The sequence below is a fragment of the Ceratotherium simum genome, chromosome 7, assembly GCF_057802395.1.
Source record: "Ceratotherium simum simum isolate JZ-2026a chromosome 7, ASM5780239v1, whole genome shotgun sequence".
Classification (NCBI taxonomy): domain Eukaryota; kingdom Metazoa; phylum Chordata; class Mammalia; order Perissodactyla; family Rhinocerotidae; genus Ceratotherium; species Ceratotherium simum.
In genome coordinates this window covers 23026373-23045270 of record NC_141906.1, presented here as the reverse complement: position 1 = coordinate 23045270, position 18898 = coordinate 23026373, and the positions used below count along the sequence as shown (strand labels likewise).

Sequence of the window (18898 nt, the reverse complement as noted above, 5' to 3'; positions counted from 1 at the left end):
CCTGAGATCGACTGTCCCACCCCATTCTGTACTGAGAAATATTTTCATAACAGCTCAGGGACCATTTCAAGTCATGATATACAAAACTGTGGTCTACATTACAAATGTCTTACCACCAAAGCATAAAACGGTGACTCAGCCCTCCTTTTCTTAACTTTATCCCCATTTTCCATCACTGTCCCATAAATTTCCCAATCTTCAACATTTTCAGAATTACATGCTGGGCAAATTCTTTAATATGGAATTCAAAACGTTTATCAATCTAGACTATTGGTCTTACTTTTCAGCTTTATATCTCACTATTTTCCTAACGTTACACATACTTTTAGAAAAATTTTATCATTTGTTATTCCTTAAATGTGTTTTCTTTTAAATTTCAAAAGTGTTACATTTAGAACTTAAGACTGTGTTAGAAATAAACACCACGAAGATTTTACTTTTTATGTCTATATCCCCAGCTTCTAGAAATGTACCTAGGATATATTTTATATATATATATATATATATATATATATATATATATATATAAAATGTTTTGAATATAATACATTTAAAATATATTTGATGAATGCACGCAGGAATGAAGGAAATGACTCCATTTGCCAGAAATGTATTCTCATATTTGCGATAGTTTTGTTTATTTTGTTCTTTGTTTATGTATAGTTGTATGTCTACTTGTTTTAATTTTCTTATTAGCTTGTATGGTCTTAGAGAGTAGAGACTATTTACTTACCTACCTTTCATTCTCTTCCTTCTTTCATTCATTCCTCCCTTCCTCCCTCCCTTCCTTCCTTTTGTTTTTTCCCTTCCTTTTCTTTCTATATTTCTTTTCTTAGACCCCTTGTGTCTCTCAAGGTGCCTTGCTTTGAATAGGCAATTTGATGAATTTATCTGAGAAGAGGTATGGGAAAATAGCAGATGAAAAAAAAGTAGAGGAATGGGATGTAAATGGGAAACATTTACAAGAAAATCACTTCTCTCCACATCCCTGAAATTGTCATCATAACCAGAGATCCCCACCTTCAAAAAGTTTATTTTGTGGTCACTTTTGACTGCACCTTTGACATCCTTGTTCCTCAGACTATAAATGATGGGATTCATTACAGGTGTCATTGCTGAGTAGAATACAGAGATCATTTTATCCCTTTCATTCATTATCTTGGAGTTTGGCCTCATATAGGCAAATATTGCTGAGCCATAGAAGAGGATAACAACAATGAGATGGGAGCCACAGGTGGAGAAGGCTTTAAGCCTCCCCTCCCCAGACTGCATCTGGATCACAGTGGAGATAGTATTCCAGTAGGAGACAAGGACCAGGGAGACGGGAGCTAAGAGAATGACCACACCCATTGCAAAAATGGCCATTTTTGTGCTGTAGGTATCTGTGAAGCCAGCTTCAGGAGGGCAGGAGTTTCACAAAAAAAAAATCCTCCACTGGCCCAGGACCCTATGGCCAGCTGGACACATACCCCATGTGTCATGAAGGTGGAGTAGTGCAGGGGCTTGCAGCCAGCCACGTACCGGTCATAGGACATTACCGCCAGCAGTGCACACACTGTACACCCAACCAGAAGGAAGACAGCTATCTGTGTTGAGCATCTGGCAAAGGAAATGGTTTTCCTCTTTACCAGGAAGTGGGCTAGCACCTGGGGACTGTGGTAGTGGAAAAACAGAGATCAGCAAAAGACAAGTTTCTCAGGAAAAAGTACATGGATGTGTGGAGTCTGGAGTCTGTGTGAATGAGCACAATGATAAACAGATTTCCCAGCACGGTCAGCAGGTAGATGGTCAGAAAAAGGAAGAAGAGCAGAACTTGTGTCTGTGGATCCCGTGAAAGGCCCAGGAAGACAAATTCAGTCACATGGGTTTGGTTTTCTTCTCCCATGAGTATTTATTGCTGTTTATAGGTCAGCACCAAGAAAAGAAACACATAGTGGTCAGTTATAGAAAAAATCTGAGTAACTTAGGTGTTATTAGTAAAACTGGGCTATTGATTTCTATCTCTTAACAGCTTCCATGTGTCAGAAGACAGAGTTCTCTCTTTGCTCAGTAGTGCTGACAATTGAAAGCCATTTCTGATTTTCTCTTTCCTTGAATCTTTTAGCAGCACCAGAGGAGCAGAATCATCCTGAATATACTGCGTGACCAAACCTTGGCTCAACTACGTACAGTCTCAAGAGGACTCGAGTGCTGCTCACAGTGCAGCCTTCCTGTTATGTAGGTTTGGGAAGCAAACAAATTGATGTTGCTTAGATTTTCAAGTTAGATTTTTATGCTGCAAACTGTCTTATAATGTTTATGAAGGCTGATTTTTTTCATTTTACTATTTACAAAATAGTCATGAAAAAGCACTCTGAACAAGGAATGGGAAATTAAGGGATGATGTAGTAGTCTGTGATCCTGGCCCTTAAACAGATTCTTCTGCCATTTGTTTTCAATGTGAAGAAGGTGCTGAGGAACACCAGCGAAGTTAGCTGCCTCATTGGTCATCCTGCACTCAGTAGCATCCTTTAAATATGCCCTAATCTGTCCTCCACACTGTTTTCTCTCTCCTTGCCAAGGCCTTTTGGCCACAATAATACTAATTATCATGTGTTGGGCACTCCCTTGGTGCCAGGCATTATTAATAGTTTCTTTACATTTACTTTTTATTTTAAATCCTCTTATTCAAGTCCGTATGAGGTAGTTATTATTACCCCAAGTATACAGATGATGAAACCAAGACTCAGAGAAATTTTCAAACTAGTTCCCCTAAGCCTCCTCACTCCTTCTGTATCCTGCAATCCTTTTTCTTTCTTACTCAAAAACTGGTTGTAGAGAAGGTTAAACTTTCTTTGTCTATTCCCCACACCCACTCTTTGAAGACAAACCCACAGATCTTCTCCATTTTAAGGGTTTTAGAGCTACACCACCATGGCAGAACTATCTGTAGGAACAAAAATAACTGTCAGGCATATTTTAAGAGATATTTTCAAACATTTTGGAGGGTTTTACCTGAATGACAATAGAAGGAATTAAAGGAACAAATATTGAGAAAAATGATCTAGATTATTTGCAAATAATTTGATGGCGTAACATAAAAACAATCAAAAAGAGCCAATTCAAGCCTGTGGTAACTGGTAAGAAATGTGGTCTGGTACTAGATGAGTAACTGAACATTCTTGTGTTATACACCAAAAATAACCAAGCAGCAATTTTAGTAAAAAGAAAATTCCCTCACAATGGCTAAACTTCACCAAATGTACACTTAGGAAGCATTCAAGACCTACGTGAAAAAACTATGAAACATGATACCTGAAAAAATGAATAGACACACTGCTTTTATGAGTAGAACAACGTAGTCTTATAAAGATATGATTTCATCGGAATTAATCCATAAATTCACTGTGATTCCAGTCAAGCTCACAGAGGATTTTTATAAGAAAATTTAATACGCTTATTCTACATTTTATCTAGTTGAGTAATTTTATGATAGAAAAAATGATGTGTGGAAAAGAAAAATGAGGGAGTAGAGAAAACATATCCTACCAAATATGAAATATATAGTAAATTTCTCTCCCTTATTAATATAGTGTATACTGAGCAGGCATAGAACATTTGGCTGATAAATATAGAACTGAGGCAGGTCCCAGTATGTATGAAAATTTAATATATGACAAACATGTCATCTTAAATAAGTATATTACTTTGCAAAAGATACGAGACAATTGTTTATCACTTTAGAACATTATTATATGCGTATATACATGTATATTTATACATACATATAGTCTAAGTGTAAACAATAATCCCAAATGCATTAATGATCTAATTTTTGAGAATATTTAAGTTTTCTTTTAAATTAAGTAGCATCTATATATCCAATCCGAGGGTGATAGAAGCTTTCCTAAACATGCACATGCACACACAAAATCATAAATAAAAATCCTAACAAACTTGACAATTTAAAGAATCAGACATCTATGTAGTGGATACCATTATAAACAAAATTAAAAAAATAAAATAAGTCTGAGAAAATACTTGCAAGAAAATTTAACAGAACTTTAAAATTATTTGTAATATATAAAGACCTCTTAAAAATCAATAATAAAAGACATATAGTCCATTTAAAAAATGGAAAAAGGATTTAAATACCCTATTCACAAAAAGAGGTAAAACTGAACAATAAATATGAAAGAAAAACATGCACATTAAAACAACAAATAAGATATCATATTTTGCCTTTTAGGTAAAATTTAAAAGGATGTAACATCCAAGTTTGGTGACATAGCAAGATGAATCTGTGACAGGTTATTAAATGTAAAGCAAACCATCAGACTTTACATGTGATATATCATTTTAACCCTGTAAATGGAGTGTGAATGGGTGTGTGTGTTTTTGTACACATGTGTATTTGTGGTATGCGTGTATTTCCACAGGCATTTCTCCTGCAGTGAGAGTCCACAGATCACGACTGCTGTCAGTTGTAAGAAGACAGCATAGTTCATTGATTGGCAGTGAGGGTTCTGCAGCTAAACTGCAGGGTTTGAATCCTGGCTTTTCTAGATGATGTATCACCAACAGCAAATTACATAGCTTTTTCCATGCCTAGCTTTCCTCATCTGTGAAATGGTAATATAAGTAATACATATCTTATCGCATTTATGTAAACATCAAATAAAATATAAACTATTTAAAGAATATAGGACAGTAAACAAGGCTAGCTCATAATATTATATAACATCAATTATAAGAATGGGATCATGACCCAGATGTAACCGCAAGATTAGGAAAACAGGTGTTGAGGGCAAAGTGTGGGAACACATGGCTGCTGTGTCTGATTGAAGAAGATGCTTATTCTCACTATTTTTACCCTTTCATTCTTTGCTCTTTGCTTATCCTTTGGGACTGGAACTGTGTTGCTAGCAAAACTCAATGTCAAGGTCAAGTGCGATAGGGGATAACGAGAGGTTTCTAAGTCTATGGAATGAAGGGCAAAGACAAGCACTGATTTGATTTAATCATGTTATTCTTTTTTCAAAACTCTTTTATTATAGAAAGTTTCAAACATATACAAATGTAAAGAGAATAGATCAATATAATCACAAGTACCTAACAATAAGATTCAAATGTATTAATTTTGATCAGTTGATCATTTAATTTATTAGAGTTTGAGTGTAACAACAAAATATACTTAAAACTATTGAAATACTCCTTTATTATTTAAAGTCTAAAAGAGAAATTATTGTCATGTAAGTTTGAAATTAGAACCTAGCCTTCCCCCAAAGTTAAAACATAAAACAATCAAATAACTATATGTAAGGATTCTTAGGAAAGCTACTGTGCTGTATCAGATGAGTTTGTATACATGGTTTGTAGATCCACAGAAAATAATCTGTTAATGGTGACTACCCCCAGGAAGTGGGATTCCAGTGGGAGCAGGGCAAGTGGCTGAGGGAAGACTTTCACTTTTTAATGTTTCTCTGTATTGTTTGACTTATTGTACAATGTAGCCCGCAGTTTCTAAGTAAAAAAGAAAATAGAAAATTATTTCAAATAAATAAATATTTAAAATGAAAGCAGGAAGGAATTACGATGATAATACAACACAGATAATACAAATTATAGCAATGAAAATGAGATTTGAATAGTGAAAAAAAGAGAAATATAAATCATTGGATCAGAATAGAAATTAGAATATAAATCATTGGATCAGAATAGAAATTAGAACCAGTAAAGGCTGTATTATATATAATCTATATATATCTATTTATATATATATCTATTTATAGATATAAATATACAATGAAATATTATTCAGCCTTAAAAAAGGAAGGAAATCTTGCCATTTGCAACAACATGAATGAACCTGATGGACATCATACTAAGTGAAAATAGCCAGAAGCAGAAAGACAAATACTGTATGGTCTCACTTATATATACAATCTAAAAAAGTTGAACTCATAGAAGCAGAGAGTAGAATGGTGGTTACCAGGGACTGGGGGTTAGGGAAAATTTTGGTAAAAGGGAACAAAATTTCAATTATGCAGGATGAATAAGTTCTGGAGATCTAATGTACAGCATGGTGACTATAGTTAATAATACTGCATTGTATACTTGAAATTTGCTAAGTTAGGAGATCTCAATTATTCTAACCAAAAAAAAAAAAAAAAAACTATGTAAGGTGATGGATATGTTAATTAGCTTGATTGTGGTAATCATTTCACAGTGTATACTTATATCAAAACATCACATTGTATACCTTAAATATATGCAACTTTTATTTGTCAATTATACCTCAGTAAAGCTGGAAAAGAAATCTCTACACATACACAAAATTTGAAGGTAAAAAACAACATGGAAAAATAACTATTACATATGTAGAAGATCAAGGATTAATATCCTTAACATAGAAAGTCTGATGATAAATTTATAAGAAAATAAATTATAACTATTACAAGAGAAAAGTATAAATGTGAATTGACAATTCATAATAAGTAAATTTTAATCTCAGTAAAATTATACACTGACAAATAAAATTAGATGACTTTTTTGATAATCAGATTGGCATGATTTTTAAAAATTTATAATATTCAATGGAAATGAGATTCTTATTTTGTTGGACAAATAAATTATTAAAACCTGCATGAGGGATATTTTGTCAATATAGAAAATGCATTAAATGAGCAATGTACTTTGATAAAGTAAATTCAAACTTATTTTATCACAAACAAATGTAATAGTATTTTGTCAAAAAATAATATGGGCAAAATGAATCTGTGAGGATGTTTATTAAAATATTAATTATAAGCATAAAGCTTTGAAAAAAGACAAATATTCTTAAATATAGAAAATCTGTCGGGGTGGGGAAAAATCCCCTTTCTTCCCTTCTTGTGTTCTTATTCGTAAACTAATAGTAAAGGAGACACAAGACCAGATTAACAGGAGAAAAACCCAGTTTAATATGTATGTGTTGTAGACCATAAAGAAATGATGCTCGGAGAGTGAACAAAGTAGGCAGTGTACATATCTTTTACACAAAGAAACAATAAATTTGTAAAGAATTGACAGGATAAAGAAACCTAGGTTTGGGGTACATAATTAGCAAGGAATTGAAGCAGAGTTTAGGCTTGAGGTAGTAAATTAGCAAGGTTTGTTTATTCAGGTTTCTCAGCCCCGAATTCCCTAGCTCTGGTGATAAGGATGTATGGGAGAACAATTTCATATGGGAGATTTATTTCCTGCTTTCAGGGGAACAGAGATAGGAGGGTCAGAATGCCCTCTTTGCTTCTCAAGTAACTTTAATTCTAAATAATTAATATGCCATTGTTGGGTACTTTGCCGTGCCCTTCCCTGGGCCCCAGCACATCCAAATGATGAAACACTATGCAGCCACTGAAAAAGTGTAAAATTATTTTATGACATCAAAAATGTTTGCAAAATATTTAAGATAGATAAGTAGATTATAAAAATGTTTTACACTATAATTCTCTTTTTAAAATTTGTCTCTCCAAGGTGTGTGTGTGTGTATTTTTCTGAGTGACGGGACTATAAGTGATTTTTGCTTTTCATCTTTGTGTGATTTTGCAGTTTCTAAATACTCTACAACAAAAACAAGTTGTTTTGTAATCAGAAAATTAATAATAATCTTACACTTGACCCTTTGTAATCTAGCACCTGCTTACTTCTTCCCTCTCATCTCTTGCCTCTTCCTACCCTCCAGCTTTATATTCTAGAACATTATAAATATCCTTTCTCAAAGCTGCTATTCATTGAGAGGTACTGCATTAAACGCTTTAGGGTCGTTATTTTATTTAATCTTTAGAATGACCTTACTCTATGGCAATATCATCTATCCATTTTATGTAAATAACGAAACCGAACCGTAAGATAGTGAAGTAAAGAGCTGGATCCAAGCTCCATGCTCTGAACCACCACACATATTGCCTCTTTTTCAAAACCTAATAATGTCGAAATAACAATTAATGGGATAGAGCAAAGCAAGAAAGAAATCAAGCAGACCTCCATTTTGCTGTACACTGAAATGAACACTAGTTGCCTTTCTTATCTTTTTGTTTTCTCTGTTTTTCTTAACTTTGCTTTCATCTCTTTAATTTCATTATTAGGTATTCTCAATATTTTTTTACTTTAAAGAGAAAAAGGCCATATAATTTACGATAGCCAAGAGATGGAAGCAATCCAAGCATCCATCGATAGATGAATGGTTACACAAAATGTGGCCTATACAGACAATGGAATATTATTCAGCCTTTAAAAGAAGCAAATCCTGTCACAGGCTATAACATGAATAAACCTGGAGGACATTATGCTAAGTGAAATAAGCCAGTCACGAAAGGACAAATACTGTATGATTCCACTTATATGAGATACCTGCAGCGGTCAAACTCATAGAAACAAAGTAAAAAAGTGGTTGCCAGAGGTTGGGAAGAGGGAGAAATGAGGAGTTGTCCAATGCGTATCGAGTTTCACTTTTGCAAGATGACAAAGTTCTAGAGATCCGTTACACAACAATGTGAATATGGTTAACACTACTGAATCGTACACTTAAAAATGGTTGACAGTAATTTTTATGTTATTTGATTTTTCACTACAATTTAAAGAAATTACATTTTCCTTGGGGGGGAAACAAGTGAGAAAAGCAGCACAACCTTCCTTGATTATACCATTCCTTGTTGTCTATTGTCTAACTTGTGTTTATGCTTTTATTACTAAGTTTATCAAGTACATTTTCAGCATTTGCTACTTCTACTTTTTGTATACCATTGACTCTCCAAATCCTTTTAATCTCATTTTTATTTCCATGACTGTACGGAAACCAAAGACACTCTTTTATCCAAGCAATGACCTTTTCTCATCCTGTATCCTCTTTAGTCTCTATGGCGTTTGGCATAATTTAACCATAAGTATTCCTTGAAACCGCTCCTTTCTGTGATTGTAGGACACTGTATCTCACTGTTTTTCTTCTGGTGTTCTACTGCATCTTCATCACATCCTCTAAACCTCATCCCCAAGTTGTTACTTCTGATTTCTTCCAATTGTCTACATTCCATGTGGGAAAACATCACAAAAAATGCAAATGACACTACCACAAATTTGTGAGTCCTCATCTCAACCTCATACCATTCTCGTAATTCTTTTCAAGTTCTTTGAGTGGTCTGTTTTCTGCCAACTACACATCATAAATTTTCACCTCTTCCCTAACCTTTTATCCTAGACTTCTGTCTAAAAAGGAATCTGCAGTTCTCCTAAACTTCACAAGAGCATTCTGGTCCCTCTGACTTTAACCACTCATTAATTGCCTAGAGTCAGCTTTAATGTAATCACTTTCTTAAATTCTTTACTCAGTCTACAAGGTAGAGTTGAAAATTATTTTCACAATGTCCGGGAAAAGATTTGCACATCTTTTCGTGAAGTTGTTACATCGTCTTTTAAGTATTTGATTACATGTTTATCTCCCTGGACTGAGTTGTTTCTTCAAGGTAGTAAAACATATATCACTTATCTCTATTATCTGTGTATCAGTATCACCTGACACACACACACACACACACACATATATATATATATATATATATATATATATAGTAGGGGTGTCAAAATGAGTTGAATGAGTGAATAAATGGACTCATGCCAACATTCCACACCAACACATTAGCACACCAACACATTCACTCTCGAGAGAGACATGTGAGAAGAGGGGGCTATGTTGGCTGTTGAGATGTTGAACTCTGACCCAGGTTGGGGAAGATCTTGGCTTAGAAAATCCCAGGAGTGATCACCAGGTTAAAGAGAGTGAATGAACTGACTGTCAGCCACATCCACATGATAAAGGGTGAGATCAATGTGGCAAGAGACAAAATACCAGGATCCATATACGCCTGCACACACAGATGAGCATACTCACACAGCCTTGTGTGGCCATCCAGGGGTGTCTGACTGCAAGAAGATCCTGCTTGTATACCCTGGGGAGGGAGGTTTAGGTTCCATCCAGGTCCGGGCTACTCCCAATGTCCAAACCTAAGTGGCTAAAAGGAATGGAGAAGGAATCTCTGAAATGAGAGTGTGGAGACAGCAAAGGGCAGAGGAGAGACTGGCAGATTAGCTTTTGGTGTGAAAGGAGAGGCAGTGGGTGTCCAGAGTCCTTGCAGTCACTCTAGTATCCCTGGTCTACAGCTTAAGCCTCCCCAGAGGATTTATAGAAGGCTATTACTCAGGAGGAGCAGCAAAAAAGAACACACATTCCCTCTAGAAGCCAGATGGAAAGGAGAGAGGAGCAGGAGAATCAAAGGCAAAGCCTATACAATGAACAGAATCAAGACTTCAGACTCCCTAAGAGGATTAATCCCCCTAGTCACCCTACCCACTCTCACCTGGAGGACTGGCATGAGACAAACACAGGACTGTGAGGTCAGTGGTGAAGAGATAAGTTAATGATTAGAGGAAGGTGTGGTTTCTGCAGTCTGATAATCCATATCCTAATAGGCAACCTCCACTGCAGTTTACCAAATATTCTGAAGGTTGGAACATCATCTGGGCTATGAGTTTTATTCTATCCCAAGCCAAGGAGCACCATTTTATTAAAATCCCAAATTCACCAAGGAACCAGTCTGCAGGATTTTTCTGGAAGGAGGTCTTTAAGCCTGAGGTCTTAAGAGCTATTTATAATCATGGCATTAGCTGGAGTAATCAGCACTGCCAAATTTTGAAACCTTTGTACAATGAGAGATACTCTGGGGCATTTTTCACTGTAATCACAAACTGAAATGCCTGAATCTCATCTGATGTCAGGTACTATACCACTGTTTCTCAAAACAGTCCAAAGACCTCTGGGATCTCCAAGTTCTCTGTCAGCATGTTTTGAAATAGCGGTTTCAATACTATGGTACCATAAAAGGTAGCTGATCTAAGTAGATTCTGCATCATCTGGATGATGCCCCCAAAGTAAGACCTGCCGCGGGATTTCAGAACCGTTGTCTGCAATTGTACTCAAAATGCTTTAATTGTCTTCTGCTGATGGGGGAGGGGAAACAAGCGATAATCTACAGGTCCATGATGCAGTTTAAGATGTCAAGACTGTTTAAATGAAGGCTTTATTGTAGCTAGTCAAATACAGAAGAGTTGTGTGAGAACTAAACTAGCATATAACACAGGGCCGTGAAAAGAATCCAGAAGAGAATTCCTAATTTCCCCACCAACTTCCTCCCTTTTTGAGTTTCCCCATCATCCACAGCATTGCTGAGGTCAAAGCTTTGTGGGGTTATTTCATTCCTCTCTTTTTTCATTTTATCCATCTTATCTACCCACTTGTATTACCACCTCCTCTTCCTCTGCATTGCTACAACCCTAGTAAAGACCATCCTCTCTCCCCTGGGCTACTCCAATAGAGCTCAATCTTACTGACTGCTTTTCCTGCTTTCATGCGAGTCTACTAACAATCCATTCTCCATTCAACACTAAAGTGACCTTTTAAAAGCATAATATCAGGATGGCTTTCTATTGAACATAAAATAAAATCAATCACCTTTTCAAGACTTCCAAGGTTGTAATGGGTGGAATTGTCTCACTCAAAAAGATGTGTCCACTTGGAACATCAGAACATAACCTTATTTGGAATAAAGGTCTTTGCAGATGTCATTAAGGGAAACCTCAAGATGAGATCATCTTGGATTAGGGAGGGCCTTTAATCCAATGACAGATGTCCTTTTAAGAAAAGAGGAAGACACAGAGACAGAGGGAAGAAGGCCATGTGAAGACAGAGGCAGAGATTGTGATGCTGGCCCTGATATCAGTTCCCCTACATTAAACCCAACACACGTGGGGTTAAAACCAAAGGCAGTCATCCTCTTTCCCTGCTTCTCTAAGTTACATTCGTATGTAAATATCGGTTTTTTGAACCTTTGTATCACTGAACTTCACTAGGCAGATAGAAGTTACAAATTGTTAAAAACCCAGGTGGCCTCAACCTGGACTCACACTGAAATTTTGGCTAATTACCAGTTCTTGAGGTTTGTTACAGGGAAACTGATATCCAGAAAATATGAATAAGCTAAAGCTTCTCAGACCTCAACTCCTTGGCTTCTTGGCTCCAGAATCCACAATCCACCATGGAGATGGTTGAAGGATGCCCACCTGCGATTACCTCATCTCGCCATCTTCCTCCCTGCCAATAGCCTCGTGAGGCCAAATGCAGGCTGATGGGAAACCAATGACCACAGCGTCCCCCTCCCTACAAGCAGCCACATTTCTCACAACCTTTAAAGCCCCTTGCCTTCCATCTTTCGGGGAGATGGGACAAATTTGAGAGTTCTCATCTCCTGCTGATGTCACCTGAAATAAAAACTCTTTCCTTGCCATAAGCCTGGCGTTCCAGTTTTTATTTGGCTCTTCTTGTGTGGTGGGTAAAGAACCTGGGTATGTATCCAGTAACAATCGGAATGATGCTGCCACAAGCCAAGGAACACCAAAAGCTGGAAGAGGCGAGGAAGGCACCTCCCTTGGAACCTTCTGAGGGACCAGAGTTGGCAGATATTTTGATTTCAGACTTCTGGCCTCCAGACATGTGAGAGAATAAATTTCTGTTGTTTTAAGCCAACAAGTTTGTGATGAGTTGTTATGGCAGCCCTGGGAAACTAATATAAAGGCCTTGCCGATCTGGCTTCTGTTCTGTGATCTCATTCATTGCCGCTCTCCCTGTCACTCATCAGCCTTCAATCACTCTGACCTTTCTCTGTCCTGATCTCAAAAAACTTATTCCCCTCCAAGCCATTTAGACTGTCTGTTCTCTCTGCCTGGACCTCCTTCTCCAAAATCTTTCCTTGGTTGGTTCTTTCTTCTCAACCTTCTGGTCACAGCACGAATGTTAAATTCTCTAAGATGTAAGATGTCCTTTAACATCACCTTCTCAGAAAGGCCTTTCCTGACCATCTGTTTAAAATTGTAACCCATACTTTCTTGCTTTTCTGTTCTTATAGTACTTATTACCATCACGCATATTGGTGTGTTTTACTTATTTGTTCGTCTACTTTTATCACCCTCTTCTAAAACGTAAGTTCCATGGGGATAGCAATTTTGAACTCATTCTTTGCTATATATTTTGTACCTAGAAGAATCCTCAGTAAATATTTAGTTAATAAATGAATTAGATAGTCATTGAATAAATGAACTTAAGTAAACTATGCTATTGAAATCAATGTTGTATGGGTAGATTTAATACAAAAGTAGCAATCACACAACCAGTGGCATAAATGAAAGAAAATTTATTTCCTTTAAAAACTGAAAAGCTATTTGCTCTAGAAAACATGTGTAGTTCCCAGAATGTGGTGACTTCAGGGCTTGTTAGCTTCTCACATGCTGTTATTCATCTAGCTGCTACTGCACAGTCATTGATAGTCTGGCATCTGGTCAGAGGCTGGTGTTTCCATTTAAAAATATATGTCAGTATCTGGGTTTTCTTAGCCTGTTGACTCCAGCAGTTTCCTATTGAGGTTAATTATATATTTTTATATAAATCAAAGTGTTCCATGGCCACTTTTGCAATGATCATTCCAATTATGTGATGTGACTTATCTTATACCTAATGGCAAACGAAGAAGTGGTAATGTGAGCTTTCGAATGGTCATGAGGCAGCGGCACGTCTAAAAGTAGTTACTGTTATTTATAACACAGCTTCTCAAAGAATCTGTAGTGCAGGACTAGCTTTTTTTCCTTGTACAGGTGCATGAGAGTCCACATAATCTGACAATACACATCACATGCACACAGTGAATCTAGTATTGCTACACATTTACTCTCCCATGCAGAATCATTCTATACACAATGCATTCAGTTTAGCAAGGACATTATCACATAAAATGAACAGCATTGGATACTCACAACAGGCCATGGACACTGGGGCTGGAGCAGCCAGAAGTCAATGTAGCAAGCTTGACTTTCATCAGAGCTCATTTTTTGGCTCATGCCATCCTTCATCCATAATCACTTTGTTTGTAGATGCCTTAAGAGAAGGTCGTGAAATGAGAGTAGAATTCCAGGTTGAAACTGCTCCCAGTAAAAGATAAAGTGCTCCCGTGTTCTTTGTGAAAGAAGGGTTTGGCTATGGGTAGCAACACTACCCTTATATGACAAAATCCCCACAAACAGATCCATGGTATATGAGGTGGGATCAGTCAGGGGATATGTGTAAGTCTGGTAAATGAAGTACAAAGAAATGGAGTATATGTTCATGTTATGGGATTTATGCCGGGAGAGGTGGAGGACCACGGGGGGGGAAACAGGCAGGACAGTGATGGTCCCCAGCTATGTTTTCAAGGCTCACAGGCTCTGCAACCAGCATGGGAATTGGTAGTGTTCCTACATACCACTAAAGTGCTGGGTCAATTCCACTTAATACCTGGAGTTAGACTTTCAGTTGAGGGTGCGGGAGGGGCAAAAGTGGATTTTCTTCCAAGGGAGGAGCAGTGTACATGCTGAATATCGGTGAGAAGCTACAGGTAGGTCACCAGTGGGCTTCTGCTGTAACATAGGGCTATAGTAGAAGTTAGGAAAGACTAAAGGGACCATTTCATCCCACAGAACCATCTCTGTCTTCTGGGAGTGCTTCTCATATGTCAGCTATTCTGTTTCACTTCCCAGAAAGGAGAACTTAATGTACTGACACAGTCACCCTGCAGAAGAGGGGAGAGCATGTCTGAGGGGGGAACAGTTGTGGAATATTGGTGCCACAGGGGTTTCTGACCTGTCAGTTCTAATGTAGGCTGGTTGCTTTTCAATTCCAGTTCCCTCAGGTTGGCACTTGTCCTTAGAGAGATCAGTGTGTGACATACGAAAGATGTTTGCTGGAATATGAGATCCCACACAGTATTGTCTATGCCAGCAGCTCTCCCACATGCAGTTGAATTGGCTATAGTAGTATTTTGGGACTTCACCTCAAAAACACAAAAAACAAAGAAACAAAAAAAACCCCAGAACCAAGATTCCTTACCAGAGCTTCAACATAGAAAAAAAAATCATTGATATTTTCTCACAGGAAATTGTAGATTCTAGCATATTGACATCCAATAGAATTCCATGATCTGTGGATGGTTCTAGATGATGTTGGCACGGAATGAGGCTGTTAAGCAGCTGTGGAATTCAGAATCAAAAGGAAATATCTCTGGGTGAAAATGAATTAGTAAACCAATAACTCAGTATAAATGAAGATCCTGTTCAATATAGTAAAATATTTATATAATATAATATATAAATTTAATTTATATTACGATACATAATATAATGGAAAAAAGCTCTTATGAGGCAAGCAAGCTGCAATCACAGAGAATAAGCTTGAGCAAGATGCAGTAGACAAATTAGAAAATATCCTAGACGTACAAGGGTACCTGTATGACCCTTACTGATGTATCAGTCTAGAAATAATTCAGAGAGAAACTGTTAAAGATGTTGAACCACTTTGGAATGTTCTCATCCCCACAACTGTATATAGATATAAATATCACTGCATCTGAGAGGTTCTATCTTCCAAATACTTTTCTAAAGGCCTCCTTCACATCCTTGTTCCTTAGGCTGTAAATGAATGGGTTCCTCATGGATGTTACAAATGAGTAGAACATGGAAATCACTTTATCCCCCTCATTCATTTTTTTTGGAATTTGGACACATGTAGGTAAATATTGTTGAGCCATAGAAGAAGACAACAACAATGAGATGAGAACCACAGGTAGAAAAGACTTTGAGCCTCCTCTCCCTGACTGTATCTGAATCACAATGGAGATAATATTCCAGTAGGAGAAAAGGATGATGGAGAGAGGACCAAGGAGGATTACCACACCCGTTGCAGAGATGGCCATCTCAGCTTTGTAGGTTTCTTCTAGAGACAACTTCAAGAGTGCAGGAGGTTTGCAAAAATAATGATTAATTATGCTCTGTGGTATGAGAGACATAAAGTAAATGTTGTGTCTACTAGAGACACAAATTCTCCACTGGCCCAAGATCCTATGGCCAGCTGAGCACAAAGTCTGTGGGCCATGAGGGTGGAGTAGTGAAGGGGCTTACAGACAGGCACATAGTGGTCAGAGGATATCACCACTAGGAGGGAACTCTCTGTACATCCAGCTACTAGGAACACAATCATCTGAATGGAGCACCCAGCAAAGGAAATGGTCTTTCTCATTACCAGCAAATGGAGTAGCATCTGGGGATCGATGCTTGTAGAGAAGCAGAGATCAGTAAATGACAAGTTTTTAAAGAAGAAGTACATTGGTGTATGAAGTTGAGAGTCAACATGAATTAGCACTACTATGATGAGCAGATTCCCAAATACAGTCAGCAGGTAGATGGTGAGAAATATCACAAACAGCAGGATCTGGGTCTACTGATCTGAAGAAAGCCCAAGCAAGATGAATTCAGTCAAATAGGTTTGGTTTTCTGTGCCCATTCAGGTTTATTCCTGTCTACACATTAGCATAAATAGAGCAATCAAAAGTTGACTATAATGAAGCACCAAATCCTGAAGGTGAAGATCTCACTGGAAGAACAAATATGTGATTAAAAAATATATATTGCAAACATTTAAGACACTTGATTTTCTAAGATTTCCGTCCCTATGTTCTTACTGAAGCTGTCTGAAAAATGATGCTAACATGTTATATGGATTTGAAAAAATATAGAATTCTGCCTTTAGTAGAAAGCCTAGCGTTTTCTTTTTTCTGGTTTACTTTTTAGTCAGCAGACTTTCACTTTCATTTCGTCAAGGAGCAGAACGAATAATTAACTTTTCCTTTGTGTTATCAAGGGATCCTTTATCATCCTTCCAAGCAGGAAGGGAATTTTAAAAGACCACTTTAGATCATGGTATAATCCAAGTCCTGGTCCTTTCCTAAATTCTTCCCTGGATCAGAGAAGCAAGACCTGATGGCAGTGCTCAAGAGTAGGTCATGATGGGACCTCATCATCACAGAGCCAAGATCGTTGAGACGAGGCCAGATTTAGGCAGCACCACACACTGTGGAACTAGGGAGGGCCCCTCATGGAGACTGAAGGCAGCTGCAATAGTTGTCTGCATAGCTGCAGTGTCTTATCTGGCACAACAGTGTTTGAGCTCATTCATGCTACCATTTGTATCAGAATATTCAGTCAGTTGGATAGGTGCATCAATAGGAAATCAGGCAATGGTCAAATGCTTTGAAGCCAGGCATGAAACACTCTTCAAAGTCTATGCATTACTGTACATCAGGAAGAGGCAAGGAATAACATGGCTGAATCCAAGCTAATGGGGAAGGAGATTAGAAAGAGTTAAGGAAGAGAACACATCCTGGGCAAACTGCTGGGACACAAGGTTGGAGTCTGATATCCCTGGGAAGGATTGAAGTACTAGTCCTAGAACTGCCTGTTAGAAAGGAGATGTCAGAGCTGAAAGTCAGCCCCCCTAGCAGAGCCATCTTGAGATACAGGGAAGTCAAAGACTGCAAACATATAAGGATTTGTTTTCATACATCAGACCCTAGATCCAGCTGGCAGTATAGGAAAAATGTGATCAGATCAGTTGTGGTTGGACCACTGGCTCGTGAGCCACCAAGTATGACTTGATTTCACGGTCAGTGGGTGACAGTGAAATTTCTATTCATGAATTTTCATCCAGATGGAAATGAAATGGGTCCAACCTGAACCTACAGTAGGGTTCATTAGCCTTGAAGGACCAGGAAGGCAGAGTCAGGGAATACTTTGAGGGATTGGCAAAATCGAAAGAAAAACATATTTCCTTTAGATACAGTGTAAGGAGAAGATACAATAGGATCACTGATGAAGTCTGCAACCTCAATAGCCAAAATAAATCTTCCTTAAGTCAGTGATTCTGAAAGTGTAGGGCCGGCCCCTGGCTTAGCGGTTAAGTGCGCACACTCCGCTGCTGGCGGACCTGGTTCGGATCGTGGGCGTGCACCGACACACTGCCTCTCCGGCCATGCTGAGGCCGCGACCCATATATAGCAACTAGAAGGAAATGCAGCTATTACATACAACTATGTACTGTGGCTTTGGGGGAAAAAATAAATAAAGTTATAAAACACAGAAGCCTGATCTCATGCAAACTCCGCATTTAAAAAAAAAAAAAGAAGAAAGTGTGATTTATAACACATTAGTGAATAATCAAACAGATTTAGTGGGTTGCCACTAGTACTTATTAAACCTGAAATATAAAACAAAATACTATCTCTTGTATAAGTATAGTCAGAAAACATTTGTTTCAATTTTATTTTTGTATGTGTTGTGTGTGTGTGTGTGTGTATTGTGTGTACTGCGTTACAGTGTAAACTGTGTGTTCATTATTAACGGTCATTATCAATATCTTGAAAAAGAATACTGATATAAGTAAAATGTTCCTAAGGACATCAATAAAATAATGCACTACTGAACTCATTTTCCAATAATTTTTGATAAGTGCATTTTTTTCACTGCTTTATCATGGTAAACTTACATGTAATGAACCGTGCATATGTCATGTGTACAATTTGATGAGTTTTGACATATATGTATATAAGAATAAGCTTTTTAAGGTTCTTAGTAATTTATTCATGATCATTTGTTTACAAGCCTGTCTCCCTGACATGGTTCTACATTTCTGCAGAGTAGTAATCCTAACTCATTCCATATGTCTGCATCACTCAGCATATAGGAAATTTACAAGAAATGTTCACTGACTGACAGAGTTAATGAATGAGTAACTGGATGCATCCAGGAATAAGCATACTCCATTCACATACACAGGCACTGACACACATACACACTCAAATACTCCCAAGTACTAGTCATTTTATCTAAAGCACAGTACAAAATTTGGAAGGCACAGCTGATGCTGGTCCAGCTTCATGATATCCTTGGAATGAGGAGATCCTGTCACCAATCAGAA

General features: G+C 37.5%; 1 long non-coding RNA gene and 2 pseudogenes across 2 annotated transcripts in view; all 3 read right to left on the bottom strand.

Moving 5' to 3' along the window:
• Positions 1 to 1081: 1081 nt before the first annotated feature.
• LOC147916581 (olfactory receptor 2D3-like) lies at positions 1082 to 1885 on the bottom strand (annotated as a pseudogene).
• A 3209-nt stretch (positions 1886 to 5094) lies between these two features.
• LOC147916579 (uncharacterized) overlaps positions 5095 to 18898 on the bottom strand; it is a 37658-nt gene continuing 23854 nt past the window's right edge. The window contains exons 2-5 of one of the 2 annotated variants that reach the window (XR_015552673.1): positions 14735 to 15120; positions 13873 to 13993; positions 9905 to 10025; positions 5095 to 5502 (exon numbers count right to left, since the gene is read on the bottom strand). This is a non-coding gene — a long non-coding RNA (uncharacterized LOC147916579). The remainder of the gene's footprint in view (positions 5503 to 9904; positions 10026 to 13872; positions 13994 to 14734; positions 15121 to 18898) is intronic. The other variant, XR_015552674.1, reaches the window with a different exon arrangement.
• On the bottom strand, positions 15507 to 16840 carry LOC101399796 (olfactory receptor 2D3-like; annotated as a pseudogene).